The sequence below is a fragment of the Drosophila rhopaloa genome, unplaced genomic scaffold, assembly GCF_018152115.1.
Source record: "Drosophila rhopaloa isolate 14029-0021.01 unplaced genomic scaffold, ASM1815211v1 contig_36, whole genome shotgun sequence".
NCBI classification, from domain to species: domain Eukaryota; kingdom Metazoa; phylum Arthropoda; class Insecta; order Diptera; family Drosophilidae; genus Drosophila; species Drosophila rhopaloa.
In genome coordinates, this window is record NW_025335130.1 from 804,061 (window position 1) to 822,079 (window position 18,019).

General features: G+C 34.7%; 3 long non-coding RNA genes across 3 annotated transcripts; all 3 read right to left on the minus strand.

Moving 5' to 3' along the window:
• Positions 1 to 5,651: 5,651 nt before the first annotated feature.
• LOC123038037 lies at positions 5,652 to 8,268 on the minus strand. Its single transcript, XR_006417735.1, has 3 exons — positions 7,925 to 8,268; positions 7,644 to 7,808; positions 5,652 to 7,578 (listed from the first exon to the last, which is right to left on the minus strand). It is a non-coding gene; the product is annotated as an uncharacterized LOC123038037 (long non-coding RNA).
• Positions 8,269 to 10,355: 2,087 nt separating this feature from the next.
• On the minus strand, positions 10,356 to 12,973 carry LOC123038036. The gene is made up of 3 exons (XR_006417734.1): positions 12,630 to 12,973; positions 12,349 to 12,513; positions 10,356 to 12,283 (listed from the first exon to the last, which is right to left on the minus strand). It is a non-coding gene; the product is annotated as an uncharacterized LOC123038036 (long non-coding RNA).
• A 1,200-nt stretch (positions 12,974 to 14,173) lies between these two features.
• Positions 14,174 to 18,019, minus strand: LOC123038035. The gene is made up of 3 exons (XR_006417733.1): positions 17,666 to 18,019; positions 17,385 to 17,549; positions 14,174 to 17,319 (listed from the first exon to the last, which is right to left on the minus strand). It is a non-coding gene; the product is annotated as an uncharacterized LOC123038035 (long non-coding RNA).

The following is an 18,019-nucleotide window of genomic DNA, read 5'->3' on the forward strand; positions in this document are numbered from 1 at the left end:
TTATTAATCAGCTAACGTCTCCGGAAGATGCTGCTGATATTAAGCGAAAAATTAAAAAACTTCTGAATTTTTGAACTGTTTAATATATATATACATATATATAATATATATATTTTTTTTGTTTTGTACATTTATTTTTTAAGAATAGTTTTTTGTACACCGATTCTACATCTTTCCAACATACTTGGGAATATTTAGCCGTTCCTTACTGAAATCCTGGAGACGACTTTGTCGGCATGGTCGCTAGTCGGTAACCACAGTCCTTGGTATAACCTGGATCTCTTAAGTTGCAGAACTTTTCCACTTGATCAATTATACAAGGCTCAACTGGTTGCAATCATTTTACGAACCCTGAACGGATTTTTAAAAATAACCACTATCATGATGCGCTTATACATCGTTACCGTCAATTTATTAGGGAGTTGGGAGCACATTGCACTCAGGAAAACGCAGCTCCTCCAATACCACAGCAGTGGGACACTGTGGGAGAAGGCATTCATGTTTCCTCGCTATCAAAAGCACCGGCAACTTAATTTATATTTATTATTATTAAAAGTGTTTTTAATGAGGGATGCGTTTAAGCTTCAACGCCCATTAATTTTATTACTCAGTTACGCAGTAAATTTTATTACTTTGAGTTTTTTCAAAACTAATTTAAAAACCGATTTTGAGTAACTAACTATTGAATAAAATGTCATATTCAACCCCTATTGACTTTATTATTTGTGATTTTAAGCTGGCAACACTAACAAAATAATATGTGAGACTATTGTCTTATATTAGCAGAGTTTTTACAGAGGTTTATCATTTCGCGATTTTGGTGATTTCAATATGTATATTTTCATCATGGACGCTGAAAAATTTCTTTCGTGTCTTTGATAAAATATTTGATTTATTAACATGAAATGGGATGGCCATTTTTCGTTTTGGTTTAGTTTGTTCTTTCATACGGATATTTTTAAAATGTAGTGCTCTTTATCGAGTTTATATAAATATTATATATATACATAATATACATACACATATATATATTTGTATATATACATTTTTATTTTGTATTTTTTAATATTTAATCATTTTTAGTTTTCAGTTGGCACTTTTGCGGTTTGTAAGGAGGATATGTATTTTGGACCATGTCAACTGGTCCAATACCAACTGGTATACATATATATTTATATATATATATATATATTTATGTATAAATATATGGAAAAAATAATAGAAAGGCGCTGATATTCCCGCCACCATGCTTAACAGTCTAAATGGTATGCTTCGGATCGAATATTAAAGTTTAATCAGACCACTGGAAATTATTTAAATTTTGGCGGTCTAGGTGTCGCTTTGCAAAAATAGGACTTTTATCAATAATTATTTTGCTTAGGAAAGGAACTTTTCTATCTGAATGTGCTTTTAAACATCTTTCAATCAAGGAACAGGTGCTTAATTGTCAGAGTAGAAACTGAAGTCTGCAGTAATCGGTCAATAAAAATGTCAGTTTTTTCCTGTATTTAGTTTGGTAAATAATTTAACCACTTTTTTTTTAAGTTGCTGTAGATTACTCCCTTGATAAGGGAGCCAGTTTAATAATTTTTTGTTGCTAATCATAAACAGATGGTGATTTTTTGGAAAATAATTGTTCATTTAAACTAACTAATATATAAAATTGTTTACCAAACTTAAACTAACTTATTTTATATTCAAAACAACAGGAATTAAAGAAAATTCACCCTACATTTTCTACATATATGTACGTGCGAACTCTGTGGGTATTTAAAGCGATTTTTGATAAAAATTTGTTTGAGTGAACGCATTTTATGGTATCGACGAATTCTTTGGTTTGAATCTAAACAAAGTTTTAACCATGCACCGAAAATATCTGTTACTGTTTAAAAGTTAAAATGAAAATAACACAAATAAAATAAGAAGGAGCGCTTTGGTCGACTATCAGACAACCAAAACATTTTTTTTTAATTTAAAATTAAATATGCATGTAACATATAGCTCAACTTACTTTTCTATTCGAGCAGCAATCAATAAAGATTCGGTTTTGGAAACTTTGTTGCTAAATAACTTCAGAAATAATTCCTTATTTAAAAAATGTGGGTGTCCGATATTCAATAAATATATACCGCGCAAAAACATTTCTTTACCATTTCTATACAAAATTTCACGAATTGCGTTAAAGGTCTCGTCGTTTATACGTTGATAGAGATAGGCGGGCATGGCTAGATCAACTCGGCTTCTGATCCTGATAAAGAATATATATGTTTACCAACGGGTCAGAAATGTTTTTTCTACCAGTTCTTATACTTTTCAGCTAATACTATGTACCCTTTACTCTACGAGTGTCGTGTACGGAAATTCTTTAACAAATCAATACCACTTAACAGTTTCTTATTAATTCTTTTGTGATTCCTGCCACGAGCCGTAGCATCTACTAGCTGCTACCAAGACCATTAAACTTCCCTATGTTTGTCCTAATCACCACAGGGCTCTTCAACACGCGGCATCCCTATTTTCGCGGTCCGCAGTTGCTCAGGCAAGGCTTGGTCCTCCGGTCCACCTTTCGCCATTTTCACATCGACTTAGAAACGGGACCAAGTTATTTTCGGCCCAAATTTCTGTTGAATTTTTCGACCAGCAGCCAAGGGGATATCTTGTTAAAATCTCTGCGTGGCATACAAATAGAAGTCTAGCTTAGAAGAATTGAAATTATTTTTTTATTTGTACATACTCGTCCCTTATTGTCCTCTTAGAGCTCCAGCAGGGTATTTAGGAGAAATATTATGTGTCCATTAAGCCGCTTCAAGCGCAAAGTTTACACTTCTCTAAGGCCATATTTCCTGATTTTTTCGTGGCCTAGGTTTTTGACAATGGGTGGTGCCATAGGATGTTTGAGTGCGCGGTGGCTAGTCCATACGTAACTTTTCGTTAATCTCGTCCAATATTTACCTGTTTGTTGTTTGTTTACCTTTTGATGCCTGTAGAGATGGTCCATGTAAAATTAGTATGTGAGACGTTGATTTCTATCGATTCTAGTGTTAGGAACTATTGGTACATGGTGTGAAGATCGATAGCTATCGATTATTTGTTGTTGCGAGCTAGGCCTTTGGGGATTTCGACCCCAAGAACAAAATGAGCTGTTGTTCGTGAAAAATACACACTAATTAGAAATTAAAGCCTAGTACTCAGATTGACAAACGAGTACTCTAGCGTAAAAACTTTAATCTTTCCAGTGTGACCAAAATTTCGAGAGTTCATCAGAATTATGAGTGCTACGGTCGTACTGTCAATCAGCTAAGGCTTGTAGACAAGCAGTAAAAATTCAAATATCGTATTTGCGGGAAAGAGCCTTTAAAAGATATTATCAAATACCTTGGCAAGACAAGTCTGCCGGTGTACAAAGAAATTAAAAAACAATACAATTTAAATTTAACAGTTGTTTTTTTTAATTTACTGATAATTATTTGCTAATTTAAAGTTTATAGCTGCACTTTTATTGTGTTTTTTCGTACATTCTGGACCTAAAAAACATTTTGCTCTGACAAGAGGCACCCCAGAAGTATTAATGTTATTTTGTCCTCACATGTAAACACCTGCAATCGACTTTTGTGAGTTTTTGAGTTTTTCCCTCCATTTCTTATAATGTTCAGTGAGAAGCGCACGCCAAAAGATTAAATTTTTTAATTTTTTCGCTAGGGTTCACCCAAAGTTCATTTCCGCAGACAGATCTGTGGACCGACGTGAAAAAAGGCCCGACGAAAAGTGAACGCCAGCTTTTTGCTTTTCGCTCTGTCTCATGACTGGCGTACGGTTTTCGTCGATCTGAATACTAGGCTTATATGATATAATCGCCCTGCAATATAAAGACAACTTTTGGAAGTTTCAAGCAGATAGCTTTAAAACTGAGGGACTAGTTTGCGTACAAACGGACGGACGGACAGACGGACATGGCTAGATCGACTCTCCTGGTGATGCTGATCAAGAATATATATACTTTATAGGGTCGGAAATGTCTCCTTCACTGCGTTGCAAACTTTTGACTGAAATTATAATACCCTCTGCAAAGGGTGAAAAAAGAAAATATAATTAGAAATAATTAACCAAAAATTATTAAGATTTATTTTACCGATCTCAAGCTATTAAGAGTATATGCAATATTTTAAACAAAGTGCCATAAATCTGGCCGGACTTATTCACGCTTAGGCAGGCTTTTTGGAGGCTGATGGTTGTTCTCAATTGTTTGGCACCGTTATATTACTTATAACAGAACAACAACCACGACAGGATGAGCTGAAAAAAACATGTAGGTGGGATCTTTCAACGTATGTAAGTTAATTTCCAGGATAATAAAAACCCAAAAAATAAGTTTTGAACGTTTGATTTATTCGGAGTTCAATTTGAGACTGATTTTATTCATTTAAAAATTCCCTGATCTAAGCTGTGGGTTGGGGCAGCGACGTCGACGTCGCGGAAGAGACCGCGGCGGTGGCCTAGTTCTGGTGGAGCGGCTGAAACTGCAAGGTTTGCAGAATCGGCATTTTGGTACTGCGCTGTGGCTGCTGACCGGATGCGTGTGTTTATGTTATTGAACTTGGGGGTTCTTGGCGTGTTTATGTTATTGAACTTTCGGGCTCTTGACCGTTGTATTGAAATGTTGCAATGTTGCCATCGACAATGTTGCAATATTTCTCGGAAAAAATGTAGAAATATTTCTGTGATTAACTTGTATATGCAATTCTTGCGGACTTAGGCAGGCTGAAGGTTGTTTCCAAGAGTTTGGTAGCGTTATATTATTTTTAACAGAACAACACTCTTTTTGTTTTCCGGAGGCGATGAAGTACGACAGGATGGGCTTTACATTGAGGAATCCATGAACCTCACAGAAATTAGATTATTAATCAGCTAACGTCTCCGGAAGATGCTGCTGATATTAAGCGAAAAATTAAAAAACTTCTGAATTTTTGAACTGTTTAATATATATATACATATATATAATATATATATTTTTTTGTTTTGTACATTTATTTTTTAAGAATAGTTTTTGTACACCGATTCTACATCTTTCCAACATACTTGGGAATATTTAGCCGTTCCTTACTGAAATCCTGGAGACGACTTTGTCGGCATGGTCGCTAGTCGGTAAGCACAGTCCTTGGTATAACCTGGATCTCTTAAGTTGCAGAACTTTTTCACTTGATCAATTATACAAGGCTCAACTGGTTGCAATCATTTTACGAACCCTGAACTGATTTTTAAAAATAACCACTATCATGATGCGCTTATACATCGTTACCGTCAATTTATTAGGGAGTTGGGAGCACATTGCACTCAGGAAAACGCAGCTCCTCCAATACCACAGCAGTGGGACACTGTGGGAGAAGGCATTCATGTTTCCTCGCTATCAAAAGCACCGGCAACTTAATTTATATTTATTATTATTAAAAGTGTTTTTAATGAGGGATGCGTTTAAGCTTCAACGCCCATTAATTGTATTACTCAGTTACGCAGTAAATTTTATTACTTTGAGTTTTTTCAAAACTAATTTAAAAACCGATTTTGAGTAACTAACTATTGAATAAAATGTCATATTCAACCCCTATTGACTTTATTATTTGTGATTTTAAGCTGGCAACACTAACAAAATAATATGTGAGACTATTATTATATGTTTTATTGTCTTATATTAGCAGAGTTTTTACAGAGGTTTATCATTTCGCGATTTTGGTGATTTCAATATGTATATTTTCATCATGGACGCTGAAAAATTTCTTTCGTGTCCTTGATAAAATATTTGATTTATTAACATGAAATGGGATTGCCATTTTTCGTTTTGGTTTAGTTTGTTCTTTCATACGGATATTTTTAAAATGTAGTGCTCTTTATCGAGTTTATATAAATATTATATATATACATAATATAAATACACATATATATATTTGTATATATACATTTTTATTTTGTATTTTTTAATATTTAATCATTTTTAGTTTTCAGTTGGCACTTTTGCGGTTTTTAAGGAGGATATGTATTTTGGACCATGTCAACTGGTCCAATACCAACTGGTATACATATATATTTATATATATATATATATATATTTATGTATAAATATATGGAAAAAATAATAGAAAGGCGCTGATATTCCCGCCACCATGCTTAACAGTCTAAATGGTATGCTTCGGATCGAATATTAAAGTTTAATCAGACCACTGGAAATTATTTAAATTTTGGCGGTCTAGGTGTCGCTTTGCAAAAATAGGACTTTTATCAATAATTATTTTGCTTAGGAAAGGAACTTTTCTATCTGAATGTGCTTTTAAACATCTTTCAATCAAGGAACAGGTGCTTAATTGTCAGAGTAGAAACTGAAGTCTGCAGTAATCGGTCAATAAAAATGTCAGTTTTTTCCTGTATTTAGTTTGGTAAATAATTTAACCACTTTTTTTTTAAGTTGCTGTAGATTACTCCCTTGATAAGGGAGCCAGTTTAATAATTTTTTGTTGCTAATCATAAACAGATGGTGATTTTTTGGAAAATAATTGTTCATTTAAACTAACTAATATATAAAATTGTTTACCAAACTTAAACTAACTTATTTTATATTCAAAACAACAGGAATTAAAGAAAATTCACCCTACATTTTCTACATATATGTACGTGCGAACTCTGTGGGTATTTAAAGCGATTTTTGATAAAAATTTGTTTGAGTGAACGCATTTTATGGTATCGACGAATTCTTTGGTTTGAATCTAAACAAAGTTTTAACCATGCACCGAAAATATCTGTTACTGTTTAAAAGTTAAAATGAAAATAACACAAATAAAATAAGAAGGAGCGCTTTGGTCGACTATCAGACAACCAAAACATTTTTTTTTAATTTAAAATTAAATATGCATGTAACATATAGCTCAACTTACTTTTCTATTCGAGCAGCAATCAATAAAGATTCGGTTTTGGAAACTTTGTTGCTAAATAACTTCAGAAATAATTCCTTATTTAAAAAATGTGGGTGTCCGATATTCAATAAATATATACCGCGCAAAAACATTTCTTTACCATTTCTATACAAAATTTCACGAATTGCGTTAAAGGTCTCGTCGTTTATACGTTGATAGAGATAGGCGGGCATGGCTAGATCAACTCGGCTTCTGATCCTGATAAAGAATATATATGTTTACCAACGGGTCAGAAATGTTTTTTCTACCAGTTCTTATACTTTTCAGCTAATACTATGTACCCTTTACTCTACGAGTGTCGTGTACGGAAATTCTTTAACAAATCAATACCACTTAACAGTTTCTTATTAATTCTTTTGTGATTCCTGCCACGAGCCGTAGCATCTACTAGCTGCTACCAAGACCATTAAACTTCCCTATGTTTGTCCTAATCACCACAGGGCTCTTCAACACGCGGCATCCCTATTTTCGCGGTCCGCAGTTGCTCAGGCAAGGCTTGGTCCTCCGGTCCACCTTTCGCCATTTTCACATCGACTTAGAAACGGGACCAAGTTATTTTCGGCCCAAATTTCTGTTGAATTTTTCGACCAGCAGCCAAGGGGATATCTTGTTAAAATCCCTGCGTGGCATACAAATAGAAGTCTAGCTTAGAAGAATTGAAATTATTTTTTTATTTGTACATACTCGTCCCTTATTGTCCTCTTAGAGCTCCAGCAGGGTATTTAGGAGAAATATTATGTGTCCATTAAGCCGCTTCAAGCGCAAAGTTTACACTTCTCTAAGGCCATATTTCCTGATTTTAAATCGGGCTTGAAGGGGCCGAGGTCCAAGCCCGGGTAGCAGTTTTGCCTGGTGTGCAAAGGAATTGTTTAAAAGGGGAAACATGTTTAATGTTGCTAAAAATCTATTGCTATCATAATAAATCTACGGATAATTTGCGGATAATATTTGCCTAAGGGACTTACCCTAGGGGAGATAAACCGGTCGTTATCCGGCCTTGCAGTGGCCTAGGTTTTTGTGGTGGGTGCCATAGGATGTTTGAGTGCGCGGTGGCTAGTCCATACGTAACTTTTCGTTAATCTCGTCCAATATTTACCTGTTTGTTGTTTGTTTACCTTTTGATGCCTGTAGAGATGGTCCATGTAAAATTAGTATGTGAGACGTTGATTTCTATCGATTCTAGTGTTAGGAACTATTGGTACATGGTGTGAAGGTCGATAGCTATCGATTATTTGTTGTTGCGAGCTAGGCCTTTGGGGATTTCGACCCCAAGAACAAAATGAGCTGTTGTTCGTGAAAAATACACACTAATTAGAAATTAAAGCCTAGTACTCAGATTGACAAACGAGTACTCTAGCGTAAAAACTTTAATCTTTCCAGTGTGACCAAAATTTCGAGAGTTCATCAGAATTATGAGTGCTACGGTCGTACTGTCAATCAGCTAAGGCTTGTAGACAAGCAGTAAAAATTCAAATATCGTATTTGCGGGAAAGAGCCTTTAAAAGATATTATCAAATACCTTGGCAAGACAAGTCTGCCGGTGTACAAAGAAATTAAAAAACAATACAATTTAAATTTAACAGTTGTTTTTTTTAATTTACTGATAATTATTTGCTAATTTAAAGTTTATAGCTGCACTTTTATTGTGTTTTTTCGTACATTCTGGACCTAAAAAACATTTTGCTCTGACAAGAGGCACCCCAGAAGTATTAATGTTATTTTGTCCTCACATGTAAACACCTGCAATCGACTTTTGTGAGTTTTTGAGTTTTTCCCTCCATTTCTTATAATGTTCAGTGAGAAGCGCACGCCAAAAGATTAAATTTTTTAATTTTTTCGCTAGGGTTCACCCAAAGTTCATTTCCGCAGACAGATCTGTGGACCGACGTGAAAAAAGGCCCGACGAAAAGTGAACGCCAGCTTTTTGCTTTTCGCTCTGTCTCATGACTGGCGTACGGTTTTCGTCGATCTGAATACTAGGCTTATATGATATAATCGCCCTGCAATATAAAGACAACTTTTGGAAGTTTCAAGCAGATAGCTTTAAAACTGAGGGACTAGTTTGCGTACAAACGGACGGACGGACAGACGGACATGGCTAGATCGACTCTCCTGGTGATGCTGATCAAGAATATATATACTTTATAGGGTCGGAAATGTCTCCTTCACTGCGTTGCAAACTTTTGACTGAAATTATAATACCCTCTGCAAAGGGTGAAAAAAGAAAATATAATTAGAAATAATTAACCAAAAATTATTAAGATTTATTTTACCGATCTCAAGCTATTAAGAGTATATGCAATATTTTAAACAAAGTGCCATAAATCTGGCCGGACTTATTCACGCTTAGGCAGGCTTTTTGGAGGCTGATGGTTGTTCTCAATTGTTTGGCACCGTTATATTACTTATAACAGAACAACAACCACGACAGGATGAGCTGAAAAAACATGTAGGTGGGATCTTTCAACGTATGTATATGCAATTCTTGCGGACTTAGGCAGGCTGAAGGTTGTTTCCAAGAGTTTGGTAGCGTTATATTATTTTTAACAGAACAACACTCTTTTTGTTTTTCGGAGGCGATGAAGTACGACAGGATGGGTTTTACATTGAGGAATCCATGAACCTCACAGAAATTAGATTATTAATCAGCTAACGTCTCCGGAAGATGCTGCTGATATTAAGCGAAAAATTAAAAAACTTCTGAATTTTTGAACTGTTTAATATATATATACATATATATAATATATATATTTTTTTGTTTTGTACATTTATTTTTTAAGAATAGTTTTTTGTACACCGATTCTACATCTTTCCAACATACTTGGGAATATTTAGCCGTTCCTTACTGAAATCCTGGAGACGACTTTGTCGGCATGGTCGCTAGTCGGTAAGCACAGTCCTTGGTATAACCTGGATCTCTTAAGTTGCAGAACTTTTTCACTTGATCAATTATACAAGGCTCAACTGGTTGCAATCATTTTACGAACCCTGAACTGATTTTTAAAAATAACCACTATCATGATGCGCTTATACATCGTTACCGTCAATTTATTAGGGAGTTGGGAGCACATTGCACTCAGGAAAACGCAGCTCCTCCAATACCACAGCAGTGGGACACTGTGGGAGAAGGCATTCATGTTTCCTCGCTATCAAAAGCACCGGCAACTTAATTTATATTTATTATTATTAAAAGTGTTTTTAATGAGGGATGCGTTTAAGCTTCAACGCCCATTAATTGTATTACTCAGTTACGCAGTAAATTTTATTACTTTGAGTTTTTTCAAAACTAATTTAAAAACCGATTTTGAGTAACTAACTATTGAATAAAATGTCATATTCAACCCCTATTGACTTTATTATTTGTGATTTTAAGCTGGCAACACTAACAAAATAATATGTGAGACTATTATTATATGTTTTATTGTCTTATATTAGCAGAGTTTTTACAGAGGTTTATCATTTCGCGATTTTGGTGATTTCAATATGTATATTTTCATCATGGACGCTGAAAAATTTCTTTCATGTCTTTGATAAAATATTTGATTTATTAACATGAAATGGGATTGCCATTTTTCGTTTTGGTTTAGTTTGTTCTTTCATACGGATATTTTTAAAATGTAGTGCTCTTTATCGAGTTTATATAAATATTATATATATACATAATATAAATACACATATATATATTTGTATATATACATTTTTATTTTGTATTTTTTAATATTTAATCATTTTTAGTTTTCAGTTGGCACTTTTGCGGTTTTTAAGGAGGATATGTATTTTGGACCATGTCAACTGGTCCAATACCAACTGGTATACATATATATTTATATATATATATATATATATTTATGTATAAATATATGGAAAAAATAATAGAAAGGCGCTGATATTCCCGCCACCATGCTTAACAGTCTAAATGGTATGCTTCGGATCGAATATTAAAGTTTAATCAGACCACTGGAAATTATTTAAATTTTGGCGGTCTAGGTGTCGCTTTGCAAAAATAGGACTTTTATCAATAATTATTTTGCTTAGGAAAGGAACTTTTCTATCTGAATGTGCTTTTAAACATCTTTCAATCAAGGAACAGGTGCTTAATTGTCAGAGTAGAAACTGAAGTCTGCAGTAATCGGTCAATAAAAATGTCAGTTTTTTCCTGTATTTAGTTTGGTAAATAATTTAACCACTTTTTTTTTTAAGTTGCTGTAGATTACTCCCTTGATAAGGGAGCCAGTTTAATAATTTTTTGTTGCTAATCATAAACAGATGGTGATTTTTTGGAAAATAATTGTTCATTTAAACTAACTAATATATAAAATTGTTTACCAAACTTAAACTAACTTATTTTATATTCAAAACAACAGGAATTAAAGAAAATTCACCCTACATTTTCTACATATATGTACGTGCGAACTCTGTGGGTATTTAAAGCGATTTTTGATAAAAATTTGTTTGAGTGAACGCATTTTATGGTATCGACGAATTCTTTGGTTTGAATCTAAACAAAGTTTTAACCATGCACCGAAAATATCTGTTACTGTTTAAAAGTTAAAATGAAAATAACACAAATAAAATAAGAAGGAGCGCTTTGGTCGACTATCAGACAACCAAAACATTTTTTTTTAATTTAAAATTAAATATGCATGTAACATATAGCTCAACTTACTTTTCTATTCGAGCAGCAATCAATAAAGATTCGGTTTTGGAAACTTTGTTGCTAAATAACTTCAGAAATAATTCCTTATTTAAAAAATGTGGGTGTCCGATATTCAATAAATATATACCGCGCAAAAACATTTCTTTACCATTTCTATACAAAATTTCACGAATTGCGTTAAAGGTCTCGTCGTTTATACGTTGATAGAGATAGGCGGGCATGGCTAGATCAACTCGGCTTCTGATCCTGATAAAGAATATATATGTTTACCAACGGGTCAGAAATGTTTTTTCTACCAGTTCTTATACTTTTCAGCTAATACTATGTACCCTTTACTCTACGAGTGTCGTGTACGGAAATTCTTTAACAAATCAATACCACTTAACAGTTTCTTATTAATTCTTTTGTGATTCCTGCCACGAGCCGTAGCATCTACTAGCTGCTACCAAGACCATTAAACTTCCCTATGTTTGTCCTAATCACCACAGGGCTCTTCAACACGCGGCATCCCTATTTTCGCGGTCCGCAGTTGCTCAGGCAAGGCTTGGTCCTCCGGTCCACCTTTCGCCATTTTCACATCGACTTAGAAACGGGACCAAGTTATTTTCGGCCCAAATTTCTGTTGAATTTTTCGACCAGCAGCCAAGGGGATATCTTGTTAAAATCCCTGCGTGGCATACAAATAGAAGTCTAGCTTAGAAGAATTGAAATTATTTTTTTATTTGTACATACTCGTCCCTTATTGTCCTCTTAGAGCTCCAGCAGGGTATTTAGGAGAAATATTATGTGTCCATTAAGCCGCTTCAAGCGCAAAGTTTACACTTCTCTAAGGCCATATTTCCTGATTTTAAATCGGGCTTGAAGGGGCCGAGGTCCAAGCCCGGGTAGCAGTTTTGCCTGGTGTGCAAAGGAATTGTTTAAAAGGGGAAACATGTTTAATGTTGCTAAAAATCTATTGCTATCATAATAAATCTACGGATAATTTGCGGATAATATTTGCCTAAGGGACTTACCCTAGGGGAGATAAACCGGTCGTTATCCGGCCTTGCAGTGGCCTAGGTTTTTGTGGTGGGTGCCATAGGATGTTTGAGTGCGCGGTGGCTAGTCCATACGTAACTTTTCGTTAATCTCGTCCAATATTTACCTGTTTGTTGTTTGTTTACCTTTTGATGCCTGTAGAGATGGTCCATGTAAAATTAGTATGTGAGACGTTGATTTCTATCGATTCTAGTGTTAGGAACTATTGGTACATGGTGTGAAGGTCGATAGCTATCGATTATTTGTTGTTGCGAGCTAGGCCTTTGGGGATTTCGACCCCAAGAACAAAATGAGCTGTTGTTCGTGAAAAATACACACTAATTAGAAATTAAAGCCTAGTACTCAGATTGACAAACGAGTACTCTAGCGTAAAAACTTTAATCTTTCCAGTGTGACCAAAATTTCGAGAGTTCATCAGAATTATGAGTGCTACGGTCGTACTGTCAATCAGCTAAGGCTTGTAGACAAGCAGTAAAAATTCAAATATCGTATTTGCGGGAAAGAGCCTTTAAAAGATATTATCAAATACCTTGGCAAGACAAGTCTGCCGGTGTACAAAGAAATTAAAAAACAATACAATTTAAATTTAACAGTTGTTTTTTTTAATTTACTGATAATTATTTGCTAATTTAAAGTTTATAGCTGCACTTTTATTGTGTTTTTTCGTACATTCTGGACCTAAAAAACATTTTGCTCTGACAAGAGGCACCCCAGAAGTATTAATGTTATTTTGTCCTCACATGTAAACACCTGCAATCGACTTTTGTGAGTTTTTGAGTTTTTCCCTCCATTTCTTATAATGTTCAGTGAGAAGCGCACGCCAAAAGATTAAATTTTTTAATTTTTTCGCTAGGGTTCACCCAAAGTTCATTTCCGCAGACAGATCTGTGGACCGACGTGAAAAAAGGCCCGACGAAAAGTGAACGCCAGCTTTTTGCTTTTCGCTCTGTCTCATGACTGGCGTACGGTTTTCGTCGATCTGAATACTAGGCTTATATGATATAATCGCCCTGCAATATAAAGACAACTTTTGGAAGTTTCAAGCAGATAGCTTTAAAACTGAGGGACTAGTTTGCGTACAAACGGACGGACGGACAGACGGACATGGCTAGATCGACTCTCCTGGTGATGCTGATCAAGAATATATATACTTTATAGGGTCGGAAATGTCTCCTTCACTGCGTTGCAAACTTTTGACTGAAATTATAATACCCTCTGCAAAGGGTGAAAAAAGAAAATATAATTAGAAATAATTAACCAAAAATTATTAAGATTTATTTTACCGATCTCAAGCTATTAAGAGTATATGCAATATTTTAAACAAAGTGCCATAAATCTGGCCGGACTTATTCACGCTTAGGCAGGCTTTTTGGAGGCTGATGGTTGTTCTCAATTGTTTGGCACCGTTATATTACTTATAACAGAACAACAACCACGACAGGATGAGCTGAAAAAAACATGTAGGTGGGATCTTTCAACGTATGTAAGTTAATTTCCAGGATAATAAAAACCCAAAAAATAAGTTTTGAACGTTTGATTTATTCGGAGTTCAATTTGAGACTGATTTTATTCATTTAAAAATTCCCTGATCTAAGCTGTGGGTTGGGGCAGCGACGTCGACGTCGCGGAAGAGACCGCGGCGGTGGCCTAGTTCTGGTGGAGCGGCTGAAACTGCAAGGTTTGCAGAATCGGCATTTTGGTACTGCGCTGTGGCTGCTGACCGGATGCGTGTGTTTATGTTATTGAACTTGGGGGTTCTTGGCGTGTTTATGTTATTGAACTTTCGGGCTCTTGACCGTTGTATTGAAATGTTGCAATGTTGCCATCGACAATGTTGCAATATTTCTCGGAAAAAATGTAGAAATATTTCTGTGATTAACTTGTATATGCAATTCTTGCGGACTTAGGCAGGCTGAAGGTTGTTTCCAAGAGTTTGGTAGCGTTATATTATTTTTAACAGAACAACACTCTTTTTGTTTTCCGGAGGCGATGAAGTACGACAGGATGGGCTTTACATTGAGGAATCCATGAACCTCACAGAAATTAGATTATTAATCAGCTAACGTCTCCGGAAGATGCTGCTGATATTAAGCGAAAAATTAAAAAACTTCTGAATTTTTGAACTGTTTAATATATATATACATATATATAATATATATATTTTTTTGTTTTGTACATTTATTTTTTAAGAATAGTTTTTTGTACACCGATTCTACATCTTTCCAACATACTTGGGAATATTTAGCCGTTCCTTACTGAAATTTTGGAGACGACTTTGTCGGCATGGTCGCTAGTCGGTAAGCACAGTCCTTGGTATAACCTGGATCTCTTAAGTTGCAGAACTTTTCCACTTGATCAATTATACAAGGCGCAACTGGTTGCAATCATTTTACGAACCCTGAACGGATTATTAAAAATAACCACTATCATGATGCGCTTATACATCGTTACCGTCAATTTATTAGGGAGTTGGGAGCACATTGCACTCAGGAAAACGCAGCTCCTCCAATACCACAGCAGTGGGACACTGTGGGAGAAGGCATTCATGTTTCCTCGCTATCAAAAGCACCGGCAACTTAATTTATATTTATTATTATTAAAAGTGTTTTAATGAGGGATGCGTTTAAGCTTCAACGCCCATTAATTTTATTACTCAGTTACGCAGTAAATTTTATTACTTTTAGTTTTTTTTTAAAACTAATTTAAAAACCGATTTTGAGTAACTAACTATTGAATAAAATGTCATATTCAACCCCTATTGACTTTATTATTTGTGATTTTAAGCTGGCAACACTAACAAAATAATATGTGAGACTATTATTATATGTTTTATTGTCTTATATTAGCAGAGTTTTTACAGAGGTTTATCATTTCGCGATTTTGGTGATTTCAATATGTATATTTTCATCATGGACGCTGAAAAATTTCTTTCGTGTCTTTGATAAAATATTTGATTTATTAACATGAAATGGGATTGCCATTTTTCGTTTTGGTTTAGTTTGTTCTTTCATACGGATATTTTTAAAATGTAGTGCTCTTTATCGAGTTTATATAAATATTATATATATACATAATATAAATACACATATATATATTTGTATATATACATTTTTATTTTGTATTTTTTAATATTTAATCATTTTTAGTTTTCAGTTGGCACTTTTGCGGTTTTTAAGGAGGATATGTATTTTGGACCATGTCAACTGGTCCAATACCAACTGGTATACATATATATTTATATATATATATATATATTTATGTATAAATATATGGAAAAAATAATAGAAAGGCGCTGATATTCCCGCCACCATGCTTAACAGTCTAAATGGTATGCTTCGGATCGAAAGCAGTATTTTTTGGGCGCCATACATATGTTTTTCCATCTGCCCCGAATATTAAAGTTTAATCAGACCACTGGAAATTATTTAAATTTTGGCGGTCTAGGTGTCGCTTTGCAAAAATAGGACTTTTATCAATAATTATTTTGCTTAGGAAAGGAACTTTTCTATCTGAATGTGCTTTTAAACATCTTTCAATCAAGGAACAGGTGCTTAATTGTCAGAGTAGAAACTGAAATCTGCCCCGAATATTAAAGTTTAATCAGACCACTGGAAATTATTTAAATTTTGGCGGTCTAGGTGTCGCTTTGCAAAAATAGGACTTTTATCAATAATTATTTTGCTTAGGAAAGGAACTTTTCTATCTGAATGTGCTTTTAAACATCTTTCAATCAAGGAACAGGTGCTTAATTGTCAGAGTAGAAACTGAAGTCTGCAGTAATCAGTTTTTTTCCTGTATTTAGTTTGGTAAATAATTTAACCACTTTTTTTTTAAGTTGCTGTAGATTACTCCCTTGATAAGGGAGCCAGTTTAATAATTTTTTGTTGCTAATCATAAACAGATGGTGATTTTTTGGAAAATAATTGTTCATTTAAACTAACTAATATATAAAATTTTTTACCAAACTTAAACTAACTTATTTTATATTCAAAACAACAGGAATTAAAGAAAATTCACCCTACATTTTCTACATATATGTACGTGCGAACTCTGTGGGTATTTAAAGCGATTTTTGATACAAATTTGTTTGAGTGAACGCATTTTATGGTATCGACGAATTCTTTGGTTTGAATCTAAACAAAGTTTTAACCATGCACCGAAAATATCTGTTACTGTTTAAAAGTTAAAATGAAAATAACACAAATAAAATAAGAAGGAGCGCTAGATCAACTCGGCTTTTGATCCTGATAAAGAATATATATGTTTACCAACGGGTCAGAAATGTTTTTTCTACCAGTTCTTATACTTTTCAGCTAATACTATGTACCCTTTACTCTACGAGTGTCGTGTACGGAAATTCTTTAACAAATCAATGCCACTTAACAGTTTCTTATTAATTCTTTTGTGATTCCTGCCACGAGCCGTAGCATCCACTAGCTGCTACCAAGACCATTAAACTTCCCTATGTTTGTCCTAATCACCACAGGGCTCTTCAACACGCGGCATCCCTATTTTCGCGGTCCGCAGTTGCTCAGGCAAGGCTTGGTCCTCCGGTCCACCTTTCGCCATTTTCACATCGACTTAGAAACGGGACCAAGTTATTTTCGGCCCAAATTTCTGTTGAATTTTTCGACCAGCAGCCAAGGGGATATCTTGTTAAAATCTCTGTGTGGCATACAAATAGAAGTCTAGCTTAGAAGAATTGAAATTATTTTTTTATTTGTACATACTCGTCCCTTATTGTCCTCTTAGAGCTCCAGCAGGGTATTTAGGAGAAATATTATGTGTCCATTAAGCCGCTTCAAGCGCAAAGTTTACACTTCTCTAAGGCCATATTTCCTGATTTTAAATCGGGCTTGAAGGGGCCGAGGTCCAAGCCCGGGTAGCAGTTTTGCCTGGTGTGCAAAGGAATTGTTTAAAAGGGGAAAAATGTTTAATGTTGCTAAAAATCTATTGCTATCATAATAAATCTACGGATAATTTGCGAATAATATTTGCCTAAGGGACTTACCCTAGGGGAGATAAACCGGTCGTTATCCGGACTTGCCGTGGCCTAGGTTTTTGACAATGGGTGGTGCCATAGGATGTTTGAGTGCGCGGTGGCTAGTCCATCCATACGTAACTTTTCGTTAATCTCGTCCAATATTTACCTGTTTGTTGTTTGTTTACCTTTTGATGCCTGTAGAGATGGTCCATGTAAAATTAGTATGTGAGACGTTGATTTCTATCGATTCTAGTGTTAGGAACTATTGGTACATGGTGTGAAGGTCGATAGCTATCGATTATTTGTTGTTGCGAGCTAGGCCTTTGGGGATTTCGACCCCAAGAACAAAATGAGCTGTTGTTCGTGAAAAATACACACTAA